At 47.5% G+C, this 6,385-nt stretch overlaps 1 protein-coding gene across 9 annotated transcripts in view; it reads left to right on the top strand.

Annotated features, from left to right (window-relative positions):
* The window catches only part of mbd1b (methyl-CpG binding domain protein 1b), a 21,502-nt gene extending 21,302 nt beyond the window's left edge, over positions 1-200 (top strand). For all 9 annotated transcript variants that reach the window (XM_028575744.1, XM_028575748.1, XM_028575749.1 and 6 more), the window contains one exon: positions 1-200. This exon is cut by the window's left edge and continues 1,123 nt beyond it. The gene's annotated coding sequence lies outside the window, so the exon portion shown is untranslated.
* Positions 201-6,385: the final 6,185 nt, after the last annotated feature.

Genomic DNA, 6,385 nt, shown 5'->3' on the forward strand with positions numbered 1-6,385 from the left:
GTTATATTCACCCCAAAACAAGTGTTATTGAACGTGTTGCTCAATTGAGCAACACGTTCAATAACACTTTTTTTCCCGTGCTATACTGGCAGTGTTTATAAAAATGTATTCATCGCCATGTGCACTTATGCTTTTCTATTTGAACCTCAGTTGGGTGTAAATAAATAAATAAATAAATAAATAAGAAGCAAAAGGTGGAATATAAATGTCTTCAAATTGACCAAAAATAAAACCAATATAAAACACTGAGTGAGGGCCTAAATATTCACCTTCTTCACTCGAACCTGAATCATTAGAGGGGAATACAATTTGTTTTTAAACGAATTAAACAAGTCTTAACATATCCACAACAAAACTACTGAAAAGCACCAATCAGAAGGATACTAGAATATTTTCAAGATTCCAAATATCTCATTGAGCATAAAGGTCAGTCGTGATGACCTACATGACTTTGGTTGGGAGACCGCATTCAGACTGTTGCTTTAACAGTTGCAGCTTCATGTCAGCGAGGCAAAGAGAGAACGCCACTATTAGGAAGCACCTCACACATCTGAGGTAGTGATTGCTAGAAGATGTGAGAGACTGAAGCCAAGTTGAATGAAGGTTCTATGGTCCTATTAAAAACAGTGTTATTGTCCTGGAGTTGAGACATCCGTTATCTTTAACAATTACTACAGGCCTACTCCCCGAATAACCTGGCCGAGGGTATTGACTCGACATGAGTTGAATACTTCAGCAGTCATTTAGTTTATGTGATATATTTGTAATACTTTTGATCAACTTGATATCTTTTTTTCAGATTATCACTGTCAGCTTTTTAAAGCAACACTGTAACTTTTCCCACTTTGGTCCTCCTACAGGTTGTCTTATTGGAACTACAGCTTGCGCTTAAAGTTACATAGTGTTTTAAAAGCAATGCAGTAAAGCTATTCTGTTGTCAGATTTAAAAACTAATGAACGTTTTACAACTCCCAAATTAAATTTATCTGTAACATCCATCCATCCATCCATCTTCGTCCGCTTATCCGGTGTCGGGTCGCGGGGGGAGCAGCTCCAGCAGGGGACCCCAAACTTCCCTTTCCCGAGCAACATTAACCAGCTCCGACTGGGGATCGAGGCGTTCCCAGGCCAGGTTGGAGATATAATCCCTCCACCTAGTCCTGGGTCTTCCCGAGGCCTCCTCCCAGCTGGACGTGCCTGGAACACCTCCCTAGGGAGGCGCCCAGGGGGCATCCTTACCAGATGCCCGAACCACCTCAACTGGCTCCCTTCGACGCAAAGGAGCAGCGGCTCTACTCCGAGCTCCTCACGGATGACTGAGCTTCTCACCCTATCTCTAAGGGAGACGCCAGCCACCCTCCTGAGGAAACCCATTTCGCCGCTTGTACCCTGGATCTCGTTCTTTCGGTCATGACCCAGCCTTCATGACCATAGGTGAGGGTAGGAACGAAAACTGACCGGTAGATCGAGAGCTTTGCCTTCTGGCTCAGCTCTCTTTTCGTCACAACGGTGCGATAGATTGAATGCAATACCGCACCCGCTGCGCCCGATTCTCCGACCAATCTCCCGCTCCATTGTCCCCTCACTCGCGAACAAAACCCCAAGGTACTTGAACTCCTTCACTTGGGGTAAGGACTCATTCCCTACCTGGAGAAGGCATTCCATCGGTTTCCTGCTGAGAACCATGGCCTCCGATTTAGAGGTGCTGATCCTCATCCCAACCGCTTCACACTCGGGTTGCGAACCGATCCAGTGAGTGCTGAAGGTCGCAGGCCGATGATGCCATCAGGACCACATCATCTGCAAAGAGCAGCGATGAGATCCCCAGCCCACCAAACTGCACCCCTCCCCACCCCGACCACGCCTCGATATCCTGTCCATAAATATTACAAACAGGATTGGTGACAAAGCGCAGCCCTGGCGGAGGCCAACCCTCACCTGAAACGAGTCCGACTTACTACCGAGAACCCGGACACAGCTCTCACTTTGGTCATACAGAGATTGGATGGCCCTGAGTAGAGACCCCCTCACCCCATACTCCCGCAGCACCTCCCACAGTATCTCCCGGGGACCCGGTCATACGCCTTCTCCAAATCCACAAAACACATGTAGACCGGTTGGGCATACTCCCAGGCTCCCTCCAGGATCCTTGCGAGTGAAGAGCTGGTCCGTTGTTCCACGACCAGGACGGAATCCGCATTGTTCCTCCTCAACCCGAGGTTCGACTATCGGTCGAACCCTCCTTTCCAGCACCTTGGAGTAGACTTTACCAGGGAGGCTGAGAAGTGTGATACCCCTATAATTGGCACACACCCTCTGGTCCCCCTTTTAAAAAGAGGAACCACCACCCCAGTCTGCCACTCCTTTGGCACCGTCCCAGACTTCCACGCAATGTTGAAGAGGCGTGTCAACCAGGACAACCCCTCCACACCCAGAGCCTTGAGCATTTCTGGACGGATCTCATCAATCCCCGGGCTTTGCCACTGTGTAGTTGTTTGACCACATCAGTGACTTCCGCCTGGGAAATCGACGACAATCCCCCGTTATCCTCCAGCTCTGCCTCTAACATAGAGGGCGATTAGTCGGATTCAGGAGTTCCTCAAAGTGCTCCCTCCACCGCCCTATTACCTCCTCAGTGGAGGTCAACAGTGTCCCATCCTTACTGTACACAGCTTGGATGGTTCCCCTTCCCCCTCCTGAGGTGGCGAACAGTTTTCCAGAAACACTTTGGTGCCGACCGAAAGTCCTTCTCCATGTCTTCTCCAAACTTCTCCCACACCCGCTGCTTTGCCTCTTTTCACGGCAGAGGCTGCAGCCCTTCGGGCCCTTCGGTACCCTGCAACTGCCTCCGGAGTCCTCCGAGATAACATATCCCGGAAGGACTCCTTCTTCAGTCGGACGGCTTCCCTGACCACTGGTGTCCACCACGGTGTTCGTGGGTTACCGCCCCTTGAGGCACCTAAGATCCTAAGACCACAGCTCCTCGCCGCAGCTTCAGCAATGGAAACTTTGAACATTGTCCACTCGGGTTCAATGCCCCCAGCCTCCACAGGGATGCACGAAAAGCTCCGCCCGGAGGTGTGAGTTGAAAGTCTGTCGGACAGGGGCCTCCTCCAGACGTTCCCAATTTACCCGCACTACACGTTTGGGCTTACCAGGTCTGTCCAGAGTCTTCCCCCACCCCTGACCCAACTCACCACCAGATGGTGATCGGTTGACAGCTCTGCCCCTCTCTTCACCCGAGTGTCCAAAACATACGGCCTCAGATCAGATGAAACGATTATGAAATCGATCATTGACCTTCGGCCTAGGGTGCTCTGGTACCAGGTACACTTATGAGCATCCCTATGTTCGAACATGGTGTTCGTTATAGACAATCCATGACTAGCACAGAAGTCCAACAACAAACAACCACTCTGGTTTAGATCAGGGAGGCCGTTCCTCCCAATCACGCCCTCCAGGTGTCTCCATCATTGCCCACGTGTGCGTTGAAGTCCCCCAGCAGAACAATGGAGTCCCCACTGGAGCCCCATGCAGGACTCCAGTCAAGGTCTCCAAGAAGGCCGAATACTCCGAACTCCTGTTTGGTGCATATGCACAAACAACAGTCAGAGTTTTCCCCCACAACCCGCAGGCGAGGGAGGCGACCCTCTCGCCCACCGGGTAAACTCCAACACAGCGGCGCTCAGCCGGGGCTTGTGAGTATCCCCACACCCGCCCGGCGCCTCACACCCTGGGCAACTCCGGAGAAGAAAAGAGTCCAACCCCTATCCAGGAGTATGGTTCCAGAACCGAGACTGTGCGTAGAGGTAAGCCCCACCAGATCTAACCGTAGCGCTCCACCTCCCGCACCAGTTCGGCTCCTTCCCCCACAGAGAGGTGACGTTCCACGTCCCCAGAGCCAGCGCCTGCCGCCCGGGTCTGGTCCGCCGAGGCCCCTGACCTTCACTGCCACCCATGTGGCATCGCACCCGACCCCAACGGTTCCTCCCACAGGTGGTGGGCCCATGGGCTGGAGAGATGGGAGCCACGTAGCTTGTTCGGGCTGTGCCCGCCGGGCTCCGTGGCAAACCCGCCACCAGGCGCTCGCCGACGAGCCCGCCCGCCTGGGCCTGGCTCCAGACGGGGGCCCCGGGCTTCCTCCGGCAGGGTCACTCCATCTCTACCTTGCTTCTTCATTGGGGTTTTTGAACCATTCTTTGTCTGGCCCCTCACCTGAGACCACTTTGCCTTGGGAGACCCTACCAGGAGCACAAAGCTCCAGACAACACAGCCCTCAGGTTCACAGAGACACACAAACCTCTCCACCACGATAAGGTGATGGTTCACTGCTTAGTAAATATTCTTCATAGGGCTGGGCAAAATATCAATATATCGATATCGTGATATGAAACTAGATATCGTCTTTGATTTTGGATATTTTAATATGGCATAAAGGTTAGTCTTTTCCTTGTTTAAAGGTTACAGTAAAGTGATGTAATTTTCTGAACTTACCCAGACTATTGTAGACCTTCTATTATTTGCTTCTTACCAGCCCTAATTTCTCCCGTGGACAATATTATATTAGCAGAAACCGATCAGTCTTTTCCACATTCATCATCATTTTTAGACTGTGGCAGATGTTTTTGCACTCAATGAGACAGCAGATGGTATTATAATTTTATTGGCAGATTCAACATCTGGAATATGGTCAAATTTAACAATACTGAGATCAGAGTGCTTCCTTTTAGTATAATGCTTTGTAGAATGTATTTCCCAAAATGATATCTTTAAATGAAACTGCTGGTGTAGCCAAAACTCATCTTTATAGATGACATTTTTTATTTGTTAAGATGCCTTTCCATTTCTGTTTTTGAACAGTATGATTATTGGTTGGGTAAATTGTATAGGAATTATATTTTTTCTCCCACCCCCCTCTCCATTGGGATGTTTATGCAGTAACGCAATGACATTCTTGAAATGAAATGTTTGGGATCAGTTAATATTTCTTTAAAAAAGCTATTGTCATTTAGTATTTGAATTAAAACCTTAACGAATTGAAAGAAACTTTGTTTTTCAGTGTGCAAATAAACTTGTCTTGGCTTTTTATAATATATATCAAATATATCGGATGGACCTATTTCTGAAACATCTTGAGAAAAAATAATGAACTGACGGAAACCGGAAGCCTAATGTTTTATATATAAACTTAGCACAAAAAGTAAGGACATTTGTGTTTGGTGGATTATTTCTCTGTGGTAACAATGCTTTTTTGGCAATACATCTTATACCATTGGAAAGCCTGTTTAGTTCCCTTTCAAATGGTGCCCCATTTGTAAGGAACATGCATTTGTGGGATGAGCAACAGTGCTGAGTATGTGGGTAGCGCCCATGAAAAATTTGCCAAATCTTCTCTGCCAATGCCAAACAGGTTATTTTGTTGTTGCTATTGACACTTGTCACTTGACACAGGAACGTTATGTTCAGTGATGAGTCCAGATTCTGCCTACAGCAGTTGGATCATAAGGTCAAAGTGTGGAGAAGACACGGAAAATGCTACGTTGAGTAGCACACTGAGTTGAGGAGCATCTGGCTGCAGCTTCTACCAGGCTGGCTGCAGCCTCTTGTTTCACTTTAGATGATAGAAACTGATGATGTAGGCTAAACACAAACGACAATCCATGCAACAACAGTTTTCATGTAGTTACTGTAATTGGGGGCCGTGTACTTGTTTGTTCATTTGATTTCCGATTTTGAAACAATATCCAAATTTGAAAAATGGGTCATTTTAAACCTTGTTAATATTGATGACTGTGTTCAAATGGAAAACGAGCCATATAAATTGTCCATGTTTATATTGAGAGACTTCCAGCTGACAGCGGGGTCTTTGAGCATCGCTGGCCGGCCGGCAGGGAAGCGATCCCGGCTTCCGCCAGCTGGCTGTCACGTCACACTGGAGCTTCTCAAGTCCGACAACATCGGAGAAAATGTGCAATTTTTGTAAAACGGCCCATATTCAAACTCTACACAGTTGATTTCTCGCATAAAAAAGTCTCCGAAGTGAATTTAGTGGTGAAATAGCAGACGGAAATTGAAAAAAGTTCCAGTTGTTGGTTGCTGCTACTACGGTAAACTCCCGATCTAGATTTTAGAATGGATTGCTTTTTTACAATTTTCACCGACCCCGCTGTCAGCTGGAAGTCTCTCAATGGAATTATGGACAAGTTTATTTCCTGAGATATGGCTGGTTTTCCGTTTGAACACAGTCATCAATATTAACAAGGTTAAAAATTACCCATTTTTTAAATTTGGATATCGTTTCAAAATCGGAAATCAAATGAACGAAAAAGTACACGGGCCCAACTACATGAAAACTTCACTGTTGTTGCATGAAATGTCGTTTGTG

The sequence above is a fragment of the Perca flavescens genome, chromosome 4 (genome assembly GCF_004354835.1).
Source record: "Perca flavescens isolate YP-PL-M2 chromosome 4, PFLA_1.0, whole genome shotgun sequence".
Lineage (NCBI taxonomy): Eukaryota > Metazoa > Chordata > Actinopteri > Perciformes > Percidae > Perca > Perca flavescens.